At 30.4% G+C, this 18,415-nt stretch overlaps 2 non-coding genes and 1 pseudogene across 2 annotated transcripts; all 3 read left to right on the top strand.

Annotated features, from left to right (window-relative positions):
• The first annotated feature begins 665 nt into the window (after window positions 1–665).
• Window positions 666–738, top strand: TRNAA-UGC (transfer RNA alanine (anticodon UGC)). Its single transcript has one exon. It is a non-coding gene; the product is annotated as a tRNA-Ala (tRNA).
• Window positions 739–4,689: 3,951 nt separating this feature from the next.
• TRNAA-UGC (transfer RNA alanine (anticodon UGC)) lies at window positions 4,690–4,762 on the top strand. The gene has a single exon. It is a non-coding gene; the product is annotated as a tRNA-Ala (tRNA).
• Window positions 4,763–8,991: 4,229 nt separating this feature from the next.
• On the top strand, window positions 8,992–9,226 carry LOC137805797 (small ribosomal subunit protein eS30z/eS30y/eS30x pseudogene; annotated as a pseudogene).
• Window positions 9,227–18,415: the final 9,189 nt, after the last annotated feature.

Genomic DNA, 18,415 nt, shown 5'->3' on the forward strand with positions numbered 1-18,415 from the left:
TATATAATGATAATTCTATTTCAAATAGTCCAATAATAAAAATAATATTTTAATTATTAATTTAATAATAATTCACAAATAATTAATTAATTTAACATGGAATACATACATTACATATATATATATATATATGATATAAAGAAGGTAAAAATAGTAAGGTAAATTGAATTATAATTAAAGTATAAGTTATAAGTAAAATAAATTTAAGAAATGAGTAACTATTTAAATAGATCACTAAAAGATAAGTGTGTTGGTGGATGTTTTAAATTAAAATTTTCATATAACTAGTTATTGAAAATTTTATTGAATTTTGAATTTATGTATTAAATATCAAATATTTATAATTGAGTTATATCTAGACATCGAGGAATCATGTACATAAAAGAATTTAATTAAAAAAAATATTGATTCTAAAAAAATGAGTTGAACAAATCCAGCCCCTATTTCTTGGTAAGATTATTACAGTATACATATCTTTTTAATATTTTGATATTGATACTCGTCTAATTAAAAAACAATAAATTATAAAATTATGCTAAAATGAACTTCATCTATTTTGTAATTAGAAAAATCTTATCCAACAAGCTCTGATTCCTTTTTGACAAAACTAAATAATATAAATTTATTAATATTAGTTTAGTATAGCTTGTTCTGAATTTTTAAAAGGGGATGTAGCTCAAATGGTAGAGCGCTCGCTTTGCATGCGAGAGGTACAGGGTTCGATCCCCTGCATCTCCATTTTTTGTTTTAATTTAGGTTTTTTCAAACTATAATCACAAATATCTTACATCTCCCAATATAGTCTTCTTCTTATTTTTATTTTTTAACACTTTATTATTTTAGTACAAAATGTCAAATAAAAAAATATAAATCATATTTAAAAAAAAATTAAAGGGTTTTGTAATGCCTTAGCTTCTAAAATTTCTCAACACGGCCTTGGTTTTTTATCAAGAAAAAAAGCAAAAAAGTCAGACCTTGTGATGGAAGAGGGCCAAGCACAACCTCACAAGAAAGACAAGAGCCAAGACATGAGCATCCAAAGCCAAACCAAGAGCATCTAGGGCTAAGGGAGGAGCGTCTAGGCCAAAGGGGAGGAGCGTCTAGGCCAAAGGGGAGGAGCGTCTAGGACCAATTGCTAGGTCCATAGGCCAAGCGAATCCATGAAGATTTGTATATGCTACATGAAGGCCCATTAAGGGTAGCTTAGTATTAGTGTAGTGTAAATAGCATAAACTTGATTCCATGAGACTTGACCTAGATTTGCTAAAGATTTGGTCACGTTCTAGAAGGATTCTCCACTAGGCCGGCCATGTGCCATGTGATGTAATTTGCATTTCATTTTTGTTTAGCATTAGGGTTGCATTATGGTCCTCCTTAGCCTATAAAAGGAGGAGCCAACACCTTGTATTTTGAAGACTATTTTGAGTAATGAAATGCTGCCCAAGTGTCATTCAAATTGCTCCCTTGCCAAATTCTCTCTAGAATTAGGTATTTAGTCTTCAACCTTCACTCTCAAATGGAGATGGCCGAACCACTCCAACCCTCACTACTCCTCATGCACCTTCAAGGCACCCATACTTCCTAGGAAGGCCTTGTTCCACTCTCCTCCACTAAGCTTCCGCAACCATCATCATCAAAATCAAAGAAGAGCTCATAGGAATGTCATCATTTGGTATCATGAGTTATGGTTCTTCAAAGATGAGTATCTCTTTGCAATTTTTTTTTGAGTTCTTCTTATTTCCTAGTTGTTCATCTTTATTCCAAGTTGTCTTGCTGTTTTTGTGTTTTAATATGATTTGAATGCTTGCTTATTCATTTCAATCGGTGGGTTTGTTCAAAATTGTGCATGAACATCTATTTTCAATTTTGTGTAGGATTCTTGATATCTTTGTGTTGCTGTTTTTATTTTTAGGTATTTTAGTCTTGCTTGAAATTTCATTTGGGTCATATGATGTTTTGAGTCTTTTCATTTTATGAATCCATAAGTTTTGTCTAAATCTTGTGTTTCCATATTTGTCAACAAATTCTAGTAGTACTTTTCTTGGTTTATTTTGTTTCTTGTTTTTGGTTTGAATGCTTGATCTGAAATCTGCTGTGTTTTGATCCTTTGGTGATTTTTATTTTTAGTTTGAGTTCATATTTGTGTGTTAGATCCACACAAATTCTTTACACTAATTCCATTGTGTTTTTGTTGGTATATCATTCTGTTTTTTGTTTCCAGATTTTCAGAATCCTCTGTTTTCCACCATTCTGTTTTGGCTGATTTTGCTTATGAAAATTAAATACAACATAAGAAAATTCTGAGCCTCTAGATTTTACTAGATTGAGGTGTTAGCAAAAGGACAAAAAAAGAATCAGTTGAAAAAAAGAAAAAGAAAAAAAAAAGATAAATATTACAAAAAAAGTGTGCAATCCTGACGCTACAAGTGGCGGTTCTGAGCACTGATTTTAGAAAAATTATTAAAATTAAATGGTGCATACGTTTGGAGTGAAACCAACGCCAAAAATTTGTTGAGATCTTGATTTGTTTGAATATCAATTTTCAGAAGCAAATATTAAAAGGCCAACTCAGCATAAATCTGTGAAAATCACGCATTCTGGACCACAACATTTTGTTTCAGTGGTGCTGTTTTTTTTTTTTAAAATCAAATCTAGTGCTATTCCATAGGTTCCTTTTTGTGTGTCATCCTTTCTTTGAGTACCCTTTTTATTTGCTTGTCTAATTTCATTTGAACTCTTTCTAGTTGGCACATTTAATTCCATTTGTGTGGTACTGTTTTTCAAATTAATTTGTTTCTTGCTTTCTTTCTTTGACCTCTAAGCTTTGTGGTGGATTAAATATCAATTGGTACTTGTTGAGTGGGAATTGACTTGAGAGGAGTCTAGCTTTGCTTGATAGGTGCTGGATTGAAGATTTTAATTACCTAATTCCAAGAGGAACAAAGGCAAGGGCAGCAACAAACACATACTAAATACACCGCACACATTGGAAGGCCCAACAAGGAAGAGACAACAAAGGAAGTGCAAATAGAAAATCAACAAAGGGAGTTCCATCTAATTTCTTTGCAACTTAACTCTTGTTAATTACTTGTTAATTACGCAATTAGACTGTGAGTGTGTCTTCAAGGGCTCCAAGTGTCCAAGAAGCCTCACCTAGGGCCGACTAGCTTAAAACTATCTAGCTTAGCTTTTGTTAATTGTTTTAATTACATCAATTGCCTTAGTTAGCTACGCTTGTTTTGCTTTGCTTTTGTCTTGTTTAAGCTTTGATAATTTTTGCTTGGGTTGTTAGATAGCTTGCATTGTTTCTTGCATTAAAAATTTGATTTCTACATCCTCATTGTGTTTTAAGTGATTTACCAAGAGAAAGATTTGTGTGAAGATCTTGAGGGATAGTTTTTGGCTAAGGCAAAGACTTGGTATTTAAGTAGTCCATTGTGACTCACCTCTCTTACCTGGAAAACTACCTTCATTAACTTTCCTCATCTTTCTTAAAGTAATACATTTCTATACACAAAGCTTTAGTCATGTCTTCTCACTCCTCAAAATCTCTTAAAAGTGATGTGAAATCCTTGAAATCTCTTTTAAAACAACTTTCCAAGGATATTCAATCAATTTCATCTAAACAATTGGAGAATGAGACCCAAACTAATGAATTGACTAAAGCAAAGGATGAGAAGTCTCACATTTCAAAAAAATTACCTTCTCATGCATCTATCTCTAAAGATCATGATTCTTTTGGGGAGGGAAGCCTTAGAATAAAAGATTATTATCAAGCACCCCCTAGAAGACATAGAAGAGATAGAAGAGAACAAGAAAGCCCAAGAGAGGTTAGGGTAGACCCATCCCATTTCCATGGAAAAGAAAATGTAGAAGCTTGCTTAGATTGGGAAATGAGGGTAGAAAAATTGATTGCTTCCCATAAAGTAAAGAAGGAAAGAAAGATACAAAAGAAAAGAGAGGAAGACGAAAGGGAAGCTAAAGAAACAGAAAAAGAAAAGCCAAGTGAGGGGTGGTGTGAATCTAAAAAGAATGAGGAATATCTTATAACACCCCTTACAAGCATATTAAAAATAGAAAATCAAGAGAAAACCCTTGAAAAGCAAAAGGCGTGGGAGAAGAGTGTTCCTTTTCACAAGGTCATTCAACAAGAAGGAAAAGTTGAAAATATGCCTCTTGTTGAACAACCTAGCCTTACCTTTTGTAAAGGAACACTTACAAGCATAGTCACAAAAGAAGAATCCTTGAAAGAGGCTTGCATAAATAAAGATGAAGTAGATTATTTCTCATATGTGCTAGGATATCACCAAGTGAATGTCAAGTTATCTATAAGCACCTACAAAAACAAATTTTTATGTGAGGTAGTGCCTAAAGAAACTTGTCATGTCTTATTGAGACAACCATTGCCAAGTGTACAAATTCTCATAAACAATGGTTGTAACAACGAGACTATCTTTACACATAAGAGAAAAATTCTTCATGAAGGAGAAATCATGGGCCAAATTAGAGTTGATAAAACTCTAGAGCTTTTAAAAGAAAAACTTTTGTCACCCATGAGAAAAGAGGTTCAAAGACATTACCTTAGGTACCATTCTTGTTTTAAAACTACATTTGATTCCTTTTTGACAAAACTAAATATTTCAAATGGATTAATATTATCAGATTATAGCTTGTTCTAAATTTTCAAAAGGGGATGTAGCTCAAATGGTAGAGCGCTCGCTTTGCATGCGAGAGGTACAGGGTTCGATCCCCTGCATCTCCATTCCTGTTTTAATTTAGGTTTTTTCAAACTACAATCACAAACATCTTACATCTCGCAATATAGTCTTCTTATTATTTTTTTTTACACTTTATTATTTTAGTACAAAATGACAAATAAAAAAATATAAATAATTTTTTTAAAAAAAAATTAAACGGTTTTGTAATGCCTTAGCTTCTAAAATTTCTCAGCACGGCCTTGGTTTTTTATCAAAAAAAAAAGCAAAAAAGTCAGACCTTGATTGAGGGAAAATTAAGCCAAGTAGACACAAAAATAGAAATTAACGTAAGGTGAAAATACCATTTTTATTGTAAGTAAATTTCGCGACAAGGAAAAAAAAGCTAGTCCCTGCATCTGAAAAACATATTAGCAAAACGTATTCTAGAATTAAAAATTGAGAAGACCGACTCTCTTTGGATTAGGAGGAGATGTGTGGAGATTTGAGGAAGTCGCTGTGTGAGGATGTGTGAGGAAAGTGCGAAGAACATGAAGGTGTTTGGATTTGGGTATGTTAGGATAGATGTGTGATAAAAGTTTATGAGAGTTTGAGAGTGATGTGATGGTTGTGAGAGAATTTTAATTTTTTTTTAAAATGTGAAATGTTACTTTACAGATTTACTCTTGCCTATTAAAAAAAATAATAATAAAATGAGTTGTTTTTGTTTAAAAATGAACAACTTTCACATATTTTGTAGATTTAAAAATTATAATTAGAAAAAAAATATATTCGACAAATTAAATAAAAACAAAACATCAAGTAATTTCTTTAAAATATTAAACATGTGTTATAAAATTAAAAAATAAATCAAATCTTATATATATAAAAAATATTGTTTTTAATATTAAAAACCATGAAAAATAGAAAAACCCTAAACATAAACCCTAAACAAAGATATGACGTAATTAACAATAGAATTTTTTTTTATAAAAAATTATAATCAAAACATAAACATAATAACTATACATAGAAATATATTAATATAAACATAACAACAAATTAAATAAAAAAGAATTTCAAATAATTTCTTTAAATATTAAACATATACTATAAAATTAGAAAATAAATCACATCTTATATAAATAGAAAATTAATATTTTTTAATATTAAAAATCTCACAATAAAACAATCTAAAAAATACTACACCAACAAAAATATAACTTAATTAACCATAGAAAAGGATTTCATAAAAAATAAGGATAAAAACGTATTAGTTGTATAATTCGATATAGTTTAATAGTTAATTATTATTATTTTATTTTATTAAATATTTGTGTTAGTTAAATTTATTTAATAACTAATATTTATAATGAAGTGTAGTTTTTATTAATAAATTATGTAAAAATACGTGAAAAATATATTAAAAAAAATGAAAATTATGTGTTGGAGCTTTATCCTTATGGGTTTTCAACCTCTCGGTGGATGAGGATGTCATAAATTATAAAGTTATAACCTATTATGAGCTAGCGTAGAGACTAAATTAATAAAATTTAAATACAAGTAAATAGAAGAAAATTGTGAATCATTTAAATAATTCGATAAATAACACAATGGCTTAAAGACTTTAATAAACAACACAATGATAAACAATCGAGTTCGATAAACAACACAATCAAAACAACAGAGTTCGATCAACAACACAATGATTTAAAGACTCAAATAAACAACACAACCAAACTAAAATGAAATGCAACCTTAAAATACAACTTAAACATTATTCAATTACGTCGAGTCATCATATTAAACTTTGTCATTCTTCGTTGGGCAGGTAATCCAAATAGTTGCTTGACCTTAGTTGGGTTTTCACACAAGAAGTTGTAGCATTGGTCCAGGAGATTTTCATCACTAATGTTCATGTCAACCAACAAAGACCAAATATTAGACTCGAAGTATTGGTAGGACGTTATGCGGCGTTGATGGTGTACATGCTCACCATAATAGTCGGTGCATCGTCTGATGTCTGCAACTACATCTTGTGTTGCGGTCGCCTGTATACGAGCAATCTCAACCAAATCAGTGGCCACTTCATTACCATGCTTCATGTAGGACCCTAAAACCGCAAGGTTATTGTTTAACATGGAAAATTGATTTTGAATGACATCCACCATGGGTGCTTTTCTCTTTGATTCATTTGATGAGGAGGCCTCACCCATTGCCTGAGAGGGCGTAGATTGAGTATTGCTTGGACTATTAGTTGATTCGGCATGTGATCCAGGTGAACGAGGAAGATCCTCATCAAGAGCATCGGGAGCATCAAACCTCGGCGGTTCTGCTGTGTAATTCATGTTATTATCACTTAGATTGACACGTATATTTTCAGTTGGGCCATGGTTACCTGTCGAGGTGTCCTCCCCCATTTCCGGTGGCTCTTTCATTCAACCACAACTCCTCCATAAGGTCATAATTGTGGATGGAATTGACACGCCATTTATCGGCAGAAGGCTTTGCCTGTAACCAATAAAATGTCAATAAAATATTAGTAATAGTCCTTTGTTTAGGGTTTAAAGAAATGTTGTCAACATTATTAATTATGGTACATGGATCAAGCTATCCCAGACTTTGTCCTCTGCCTCAAATGTTTTACTGCTTTGGTTCCATGCAAAACCATTAAGACTAGAAAATAAATCGTGCACCTCCCTCCACCTGTTCTTCAAACTTTTTTGACGATTTTTGACATGATTTTTTGTTATGGTATGCATTCCAACCTCGTGTAATGCCATAACAATGTTGTTATAGCCCTGTGTGGTCCAACTACCATCAACTCTTGAACCTCGTCGTGCCTCTTCCACTCTCTCAAGTTGCCTGATGAAACTACAACAACATTTTTACCACAACCCATTTAAAAATTGTAATCAAAGTTAGGGCCAAATAGAGTAAGAAAAATTCAAAATACAATTTATAGCATAAAATTAATTGTTTACATAATGTTGCCACATTTCATTTTCTATATTGTCTCTAATATGTGAACCTATCCTATAATCATCCTCACGAGGTTGAGCAACTGAAACTTGTAAATCTTGTTCTAGCAATTCACGATCAACTTCTTCAATGAAAGAATCATCATTGTCTACCACACAAAGAAATTTATGGATAATACAACAAGCACAAACTATATTTCTCATAATGTCCAAAGAGTAATGTGGCTCGATCCCACTAGTTATAATTGGGAAACGCTTTTTCAAAACACCGAAAGTTCTTTCAATTATATTTCGCAACGACGAATGCCGATGATTAAACAACTCTCGAGCATTTTGTGGACCTCTTCGAGAGTACTCTTTCAAATGGTATCTAACCCCCCGATAAGGTGTTAATATTTTTCCTTTTAACATAAAACCTGCATCGCCAAGATAGTATTTCCCTACAAACATTGTGCAAACCATAATTAGTCCTGAAACATCTTCAACAAAAATTGTTATGCAGACCCAAATACCTTCAACTGACCTTCCGGAACAATAAGAGGATCCTCTCGTATCAATGCATCATTTATTATTGTTGAATCCGAGGTTGTTCCTTCCCACCCGACTAGAACGTATGTGAATTTCATGTCAAAATTACACGTTGCGAAAACGTTTTGAGTTGGCCAATCTTTTCTTCCTCGAAAGCACGGTGCATCACCACGTGGGACCTTCACGCGTACATGAGTGCCATCTATGGCACCTAAACGATCCTAATGAAAAATTGATATTTAAGAAAACAATTAAGAGAAAATTTACAATAAATATAAATGAAATTTGTCATAAATGAACCTTAAAATACGGATAAAATCGGTTGTTGTGTAAGATTTGGGGTTGCACAACACTGCCATCCTTAATATTACAAATTAAATTAAAGATTTAATCATATTACATCCATACATGTTAAACAACACAAATTTAACTTTTATTTGTACATGATTAAACAAATCCAACAAATTTGAAAGCTAAAAAAAATTACGGACTAACATGAAAGAAGAAGATTAGGAAGCCTCTAATATTATGAGAGGTTATAATTTAATTCTCTGCACTCAACAAGAGTCCCTAAATCCCACCTGTTATTAATAACACTGCAATAGTAAAACACACAACTTAGAAAGAAAGCACCAATGCATATTAAAACCACTAATGCACAAGCACAACATGCATTTTTTTTATGAATTTAATAGAACAAAAAAACAAAAAATAAAACAAGCAAAAAAACTCCAGTGCCAAAACAAAATAAAACACAAAGTATATATGAACTAGGATGGAGGGGGATTTTACTGGTAGCCGCTGCAGCTGAACGTATCAGAGAGAGAAGCATCAATTCATCAAAATGGGTAAGGTTCTCGGATCTCTTGCGCGTCCGGGCAAAGTGAGAGGACAAACTCCTAAGGTGGCCAAGCAAGACAAGAAGAAGAATCCACGAGGACAAGCTCACAAGCGAATGCAATACAATAACCGACCGTGGTGGGATTCGATAAGAAGCATTGACCAAACTCGCCGGAGAAGTGAGGGGCGTGTGGATGACGAGTTTTCGTAGTTTGCAAAATGTATCACTTGTTTTATTTTTATTTGATTAATGACTGAAAGTTTGATAGTTAAAAAAAAACTAGGATGGAGGCACAAGAACTTGGACTTTAGAAGGAAGAATTTTGTTGAGAAGAATGTTTATAAACAAACCTCACATGCAATAGTTCATAGAAAAGTATCCAACCTTCCTTTTTTTTATATAAATATGGCACATATGACAGTTGTGATATTTACCCCAGTGTCGTGTACATCACCATGGACCAAGCTCTTGGTCAAGAAAAACTTCTCAAACCTTGCATGGGTTATATAAAAAGCTCTGCGTGCATGGGTTATATAAAAAACACTATGCCCCTGAAACCAAATGAAGCATAACTTGATACATAAAAATTAATATTTTATCACCATGGACCCTGTTCAAGAAAAATTCACGGACCTTGTATGCCTTTTTAGAGAATATGCTGTTGCATGCATGGGTCATCTAAAAAGTATTGTGCCCATTAAACCAAATAAAACATAACATAATACATAAATACATATTTTAATATATCAAATATCTTTCCAGTTTCTAATGAATAATTTAAGTTATAATAAAATTATTTTAAGTGTTTAATTATCACTGCACTCTTTTGAGACAAAAAAAAATACGAGAAATTTTAAATTACCCGTAAACAGTTATTACTTATTTGAATATATTTGATTGACTGAATTCAAACAACATTATTTATATAATTTTAAATATTCAAACATGGAACCATAAAAAGTCTTCATTTTAGGATTTTTTGAAACTCCCCTACACTTACATTCGTCCACCAAATGTCACAGGAACAGGTGAGTTGGAAACATCAAATGTATTTCTCCAAAACTCCATCAACATTCAAGTTTGAATATAAAATAATATAAGATACAGAGATATAAAATTTGGATAAGTGATGGGTTGTTTTTAGGGAATTTTTATATTAAATAAATTAAATATTTAGTATAAAATTAAATGAAAAATGTTTAGTATAACCTTTTGGTGATGCCCATGATCCAACCCAAGTAATATTTTCAGTGTTAATTAGATATAGTATATTCTTTTCTTTAAACAAAACTAAATCCAACCACATTTAATAAAATATCTGATTAGAACTTGAAAAATAGGTATTACTTGATTTACTCTAGTAACTAATATATAAATGAAAGATTTTATTTAACTATATTTTTTTACACTGATTTATCATTATTTACATAATTTATATTTTATAAAATAATAAACAAACTTAAAACTTCCTTAAAATTTATGATGATTTGTTTCTTCATTTTAAATATTATATATATATATATATATATTAAACATTGCACAATAATTTTTTAAATAATAATACATTCAAATGGAGCACTGTGATACATTCAAATGAGGGTAAATTTAGAAATAAGGGATGTTGACATGGCTTTCCCTCTACATCTCTTCATTTTGAGGGGACAGGATATTAATTATTCACAGATATATCCTCTTCTTCACTTCCCCACATAACCCTAGATCCAAATAGCTGATATCCCCTCAGTTCTTTACATGTGAATAGTACATCCATAGAAGAAAACAGGGGGGTTAGGCTTTGTTTGGATTAGAGGGTGTGGGGGAAGTAGAAAGTTGGGGGTGTGGGTCAGTGGAAGTGTGAAGATTTGTGAAGAAAGTGGGAAGAAAGTTGAGGGTGTTTGAATTGAGGTATGTTAGAGTGGATGTGTGAGAAAAGTTTATTGAAATATATGAGTGATGTGATGGTAGTAAGAATATTTTGAATTATTTTTAATTGTGTAAATTGTAAGATTACAAATTTACCCTAATATATAAAGAAAAAGAAATAATGATAATTAATTTTGTGCACATTATATTTAATTAAAAGAAATTAAATTTTTAGTTATAAATAAAAGAAAAACTAATTTAAAATTCAAAGAAATAAATAAATAATTTTGTATATTTAAATATAATTTTATAATTTTCCATTTTATTAATTTAAATGAATTTTGTCAGTTAATTTAATATTATTTATGTTTCTTTAAATTATGTTATGTTTCTTTAAATTATGTTAGTTATATACACATATTATTTAAAATTAAAAAAAAATCTCCATAAAATTAAAATCTTCAAAAATACAATAATAAATTACATAAACAACTTAACAAACAAAATTAATTTACTAACTTATTAACATAAATCACTACTATAAACCCTAAACAAATTTAATTACAAAACCATAATCATCAAAAAATAATTTAAATCTAAACCACAAACAAAAAATACAAATAAAAAAAAAAACTGAACACCAGCAAAGGAAGATCAATTCAACTAAGATTAAGAACACCAGCACAAGAAGAGACTACAAAGTTGTGCCTGAAAAAAAAAATTAAGCAACATAAAAATTAAAATTCTGGAAAATACTTTAACATAACTAAATGCGTTATAAAAAAATGATAATCGATTACCCAAGCATTTCAGACACATAATTGATTATTTATACACCTAAAAAACCAACATAATTGACTATCCTAACACATAATCGATTACCCTAATTTTTACACATCTAACATAATCGATTATGCTCCAAAAACACTACCAGATAATCGATTATGCAACAAAAAACAATCGATTATCCACTATATTTTACACCTTAATCGATTATTCACTCCGTCCTTTTACACTCATAATCGATTATATCAAAATAAAAACCAAGCCAATGCTTACCTCAAACAACCACTGCGAAAGTCACCCCCATACTATTGTGATGCCTCAGGAACCTCTCCAAGCGCACTCTACTTTGAGTTTCTTTCACTGAATTCTGAAGTTTCTAAGCACTGGTTTTATATACAACTCAAACAATAATTTTTTCGTTGCATGAAGGCACCCACGTGAAGAAGAAATGAAAAAAAAAAACGAAGGGTAGATTGGTAACTAATCATCTGTTACGTAGCTTTCCCTTCACTACTCTCTCCTTTCTCTTCATTCCTCACAAGAACCACTACCCCCTCTACTTTCTCACCATCTCCTCCCTCACCCGCATGCAACTATGGAACCAAACGGGAGTGGCATTGGGACATCCGTCGTCGACTACAGTCCACCCCTGAAGCAAACACTACCTTAGTTAAATCCTACACCCTAAATCATATATATATATATATAATTTAATGTTTAAATAATATGTAGAAGTCAAGTAATGTAATGTAACAAAAAAATAGTGAGTATTAATTAGGATTGTGAAATGATATTTTGCAAAATATAGGTGTAGTTAACCATATTCACATCATGATAACTAGCAGAAACACAGGCTCATTTTACTCAACATACATACAAAACTAATTTTGGATGAGTCGAAATTGAAAAACAAAAATTAACATGTAAAAGAAAAATGATGAATTAATTAAACAATCTCTTTTTTTCTGTTTCTTTAGTTTAAGTTTCTCTTCTTCTTCAAGCTTTTTCTCTTCTTCCATTGACAGTTTTGAGTGTGATGATGTTCACGTTGAGGTTAGGATTGACTTGATGGTAGATACAAAAGAATAATGGCTTTATCAAATAATATAGTTACTTTAATGGAGTGAAGAGAGTGATTGAAAGTGGAGGTTATTTTATTTGATATGTGAGATTTGATGTGGAAATGGGTGAGAGTGTGCTTTTTCTTTCTTCCTGTTGTTACCTTAAAATAAGGAATTAAGGGAAAAGTGGAGGAGTTAGTTTGCGTATAAAAACTGTACATCAATATTAATTATAAAAATTAAAAAAATATTTTATTTTATTTTTAAGTAATTCATATGAAATGACAAAATACTCCATTGTACTAATAAATGAGATATATTAAATAAGGGTACAATCAGACAAAAATTGTGTAAACCAAAAAACAGTTATAATGGGAAATTCCCTTTATATATAGGTATAGATTAAGAAAGGTGAACCTAAAACATTAAAAATGAATATCATCAACATGAAAATTGATCAAGATATTAAAGTTAAGATGATTAAAGTTACAACGTTTATATTTGAGAAATAAAAAAAAATCAAAATGTCTCACACGTTAAAGATGCACCAATATCAATTAAAGAAAAAAAAAATTATATTGAGTGTTTAATGGTTATAATGGAGAATGAAGAACGCAGAAGCTTTAATGAGCATTTTCTGAAGACTATATAAAAACCTTGAAGATGAATATCACAACAATGTATGTACATATAACCAAAAAGTAACATCATCATCAAGTGATATTCATTTGTGTGTTAGAATAATGTTATACAATTTTCCATCTGCTATTGAAGAGCGAATTGTGAGTTTGGGTAGTGAAGGAAACCATTGTAAATTCTTCACACTGTGAAGTATACCCTTAAAGCTTTCATTGTTCTCTATGTAGAGAGTTTTCTCATTGTGAGTTTGGGTAGTGAACAGAACCATTGCAAATTCTTCACACTGTAAAGTATAGCCTTAAAGATTTCATTATTCTCTCTGTAGAGAGTTTTCTCATTGTTAAGAGGTTTTGATCTCATGGGAAATTAGTATTGGTTTCCTAGAGAAGTAGAAAAATACTTGGTTACCTGAAGAGGTGTAAGAATACTTGTGTGTGCATTGAAAGGTAGAGAATACTTGGTGTACCTAGAGAGGTAGAGAATACTTGGTGTGCCTAGAGAAGTAAAGAATATTTGGTGACTTTAAGAGGTATAAGAATACTTATGTACCTGAAGAGGTGGATAATACTTAGTGAAAAGTTCTTGAGCGGGTTCCTTGAAGGGACTGGACATGACCCTTGTTGTTGGGTGAGCCAGTATAAAATATTGTGTTTATTTCTCTTTTTCTCTATCTTTAACTTATTAGATGGTGTGCTTGCTTTGTTCTTTTTAGGTTTTCGAATTGAGTTCAATCTTCATGTAACCCCCTCCCTTTCCAAAGCCAAAAGTACCTTGAAAATCATCTCCAAATTCTAAAGATAACGTGCCTTTATAAAAATAGATCTTCATCTTCATAGTCATTAATAACAGTCTTCCCAAAATTAATGTTCACCTCTATGTGGAGCTTTCTTCTTGCATATCCAAAATGTAAAAATTGACTACAAAATCATCTGGTTAACCTTCACCAAGATATCTTCAAGCACACTCAAAGGTTAAGTAATGCTTTTATTTGCAAGTTGTATTGTCACATTGGTGGGTTTTAAATATCCCAGTTTAAGTACTTTATAAACTGTTGATGGCAATACATTTATAGACACTCCAAGATCTAATAAAGCATTTGCAATGGTTAATTCTCCAATAGTGCATGGCATAGTGAAAGTAACTGCATCTTCACATTTCTAAGGTATTCTAGATTCAGATAAAGATAACATCGTATAAACATTTACCTTTTTCTAATTCCTTTTATATGGGAAGAGTTCTTTAAAAAAAATTGCATATTCAGGAATCTATTTTATGGCATCCAACAATGGTATATTAATTTATACCGAACATTTCCCATAATTCTTTATCACCTTAGATTCTTTCGTGTTATTGCGGCTTTTGAAGGAAAGGGTAAATAGACTTTTTGCATTGGTTGCTCTAGCGAGATCATTTGATCAAAAAATACTATCTCATTAGTCAAGATCTTCTTTGTGTTCTTAGTTAATTCCTTGCATCTTCTAATAGTTATAACACTTACATTATTCCTCAGATACATCAATGGTTGAAAAGGTATAACTCTAGAATTTTGTTGCTTCATTTAATTTACTATAGATATTATTTGCCATACCTAAGTCTTCAAATCATTCATTATGGTAGATATGTGTTGTTGAAATTATCTAGTCTCTTGTTGAAACAATTGGAATTATTGATTACATAGCTAGATCTGCATATTGTTTTGTTTCACTATATTTTCCAAAGCATTGTTTTATATCTGTTGTTGCATTTGATTTGGTTGAATCTGTTGGGATTGCACTTGTTTTAGGGGGGGAACATATTTCTGCAATAGATCTTTGTGAGTTTTTTCAGTTTGTTATGCATCTCTTGAACCTTTGAAAGACATTACTGATATGAATGATAAACTGGTTGCTAAAAGTTTAATGTGGTATAGGATCAACCAAGGTTGAATCCCCACAGACGCATCTCTTGTGTTATATTTCCATTGCTCATATTCTTACTGTACAAATTAAAATTGGGGGCAGAAAGGAATTAAAATTTTAATGTAAATTGAAATTGAAAAGTAAAACAAAGCGAAGACTAGACAGTCTATAGCTATTGTCTAATGGACCGTCTAGAAACACTTAAAAAATGTAAACGATAAAATATTAAATATATGAAAATAAAGTGCAATGTAAACTATAAATAAAAATAAATGAAATAGAAACACTAAATTTCAACTATTAGATCGTCTAGTAAGCAATTGTTTGCTAGATTGTCTAACGATTGTTGTATGAAAAGTAAAATGAATTACACAAAATAATTCTTTACATAACTATTAAATCATTTAGTAAGCAGTCACTTATTAGACTGTCTAATGAGTATATGAAGAAACAATGAAAAAGGAAAAGAAAAGAAAGCGTAAAACATAAATGACAAAATTTTAAATTGCGAGAAAAGTAAATGGCTAAATTGTAAATTGCGAGGAAATTAAATTGCAAAAAATGTAAATTGTTGCAACGTAAGACAGGGCATCGTGGAAAATGCAAATGACAATGAATTAAACTATAATTTAATTGAAAAGAACTTGTAAACTAAAATTGTAAAGTGAAAAAAACTTAAACAAGCAGGAATTAAAACGAATTGAAAATGAGGAAAGCAAAATTCAAAATTAAAACAAAAAATAGATAAAGTAAATCATATTTAGTAATCTTCATCTCCAATTTGCAAGAGACCCAAATCTAGAATCCTTGTTACTGAAAAAAAAAACACAACCAGACGATTCATATGTTCTTAAAAAAACTATTTTCAATAAAAAATAGAGTTCCAAAAATATTTTGAAGAAGAAAACCCTAACATAGAGGATCCTCTAACATGATTTTCTTTTCGATGTTACCCATTTCCAAAACTAAATTCAACTTCAAACACAATTACATAACATAAAAAGTAAGGGAAAGAAGAATCGATGGAGAAAAATGTAAAAGAAAAGGAAGAACTCTTTATAGAAATGGAAACGTCAAAAATAGAAAACGAAAAACAGAAAACTAGAGTAAACTATTTCATTGTTTAACTATGTTCTAAGTTGCGCTAAGCTATGACTAATTGCTAACTATCTATTCACTTTGACTAATATTTGTATATTCTTCTATTTATACAGTTTCAAGTTTAAACAATTGGGTGAGCCTTGAATCAGACCCATAAAATTGATTGAAACTAACTAAACTAACTATTTTAAATTATTTCTTTTTAGTGCAACACTGACCATCTAGTGCATGTTTACCAAGACTTGTTGACCGTCTAATTCCGATTTTCTTCATATTTTTGCTTTTAAGTACTGGTTTCCAATCTTTATTACACCAACACCTTCATTCAAGCTTCCAAGGTCAAAATCAGTTTGAAAATTATTCCTTCAAATGATCAAAGCACTTATTAGACGGTTCAAGAAAAATATAAGTTGTAAAGTGCAATTTTTATGACTTTTTTTAGAATCTCTAGTATTTTGAAGAAAATAAAAATAGAATCTAAAAACAAAAAATGAGAACAAAAGAAACCTCAAGGAAATACAATTAGTCTAGAAAAGTACTGAAAAACCAAGAATTATCAAACATCAGAAGTAAGCTCCAAGAAAATGTTTTTGGCTTAATGCAAGCTCTTTCTTAGTATTGAAAAAGATTTGAAACTTAGATTTAAAAAAAAATTATGTCAAATGAGGTGAAAAGAAAGAGATATATATAGAATATACCATGTTAGTTTCAATGGATTAAAACTACATTTTAATATGTTGATTTCACTTTCTAGTGAAAAGTGTGAATTAAATCAAACTTTTAACCTGGTAAAATAGTCTAACATTCTTCTTAAAGCACAAAAAAGTTTTAATGCGTTAAAAACTCATTTTAACATAATCAAACAAAGCCATTAGAACTACTCATGATTTTTAAGTAATTTTAATAAATTGATTTGACAAAGTAATCTATTAAAATATTCGCTGCTACAACCAAAACTTCAGATAAGAACATTTCAATATATTAAAGTATCCTTTAATCACCTCAAAGACTCTCCATCAAGATCCACACCAAAATGTTTTAGAAATTTTGATATCAGAACAATCTAGAAAAATCTATCATTTGTCAAGCGTTTAGATTTCATCATATCATCCTTATTATCACAAATCAAGTTTACCTTGATTCTGTTTTGTATGTAGTACATCAAAACAAAATCTTCTTCATTTAGCATAACATGATTGCTCATAGTTGCAACTTTTAGACAAGCAATTATAGTGTAACATGTGACAAGGTAATTTGATTCCTTTTCAGACCAAAACAACCATGCTTTTGAGCTTCCTCTATAGCATATATAACTCCATAAAACTCAACAACCATAGTAGTCTGAACTTCAAACGCAGAGAAAACACCAATGAACTCCTCCATACTCCCACGAAAAATACCTACACAAGTAGCAAGACCAGGATATCCCTAGCAATCTCATCAATGTTAATTTTAACCCAACTTGGTGAAGGGAACTCCCATCTAAAAGGAAGAGAACGAATAACTTTATCAGTACAAGTATTAATACCTAAAAACTTAATCATGTTGAAATCCAACATATCATTCTTCATTGAAACTTTAGACAAATTTCCCACTAGACAAGTTAAATATTTAATAAGCTGATTTTATGAGATTTAGTTAAAATTAAAGTTCACTTCATAATACTAAATTCTAAATCAATACACATATAAGCTAGATTATAATTGAAGTAAATTTTAGGTTATGAGTAAAAGTAATTTATAAACTAGATGGTCGTTGATAAGTTAGTTTATAAGTGATAATTCAAGTACAAGCTGATAAGCTCATCGCTATGAGTTTCTTTTTACAAAAATAGTTGGTAGCTAATTATTTGAATGATTTGATCATACTGAGTATTAATTTAATTTTTCTTTTCAGTAATATATCCTGTAATAAAACATTAATTACTTCAAATTGTAAGTTTAAATATTTTTTTAATTTGAACTATAAAAAATTAAAAAGTAAACTAACAAATACTAAAATAAGTATCTCTGTAAAATCGAAA

This window comes from Phaseolus vulgaris, chromosome 3 (genome assembly GCF_051622355.1).
Source record: "Phaseolus vulgaris cultivar YP4 chromosome 3, ASM5162235v1, whole genome shotgun sequence".
Classification (NCBI taxonomy): Eukaryota; Viridiplantae; Streptophyta; class Magnoliopsida; order Fabales; family Fabaceae; genus Phaseolus; species Phaseolus vulgaris.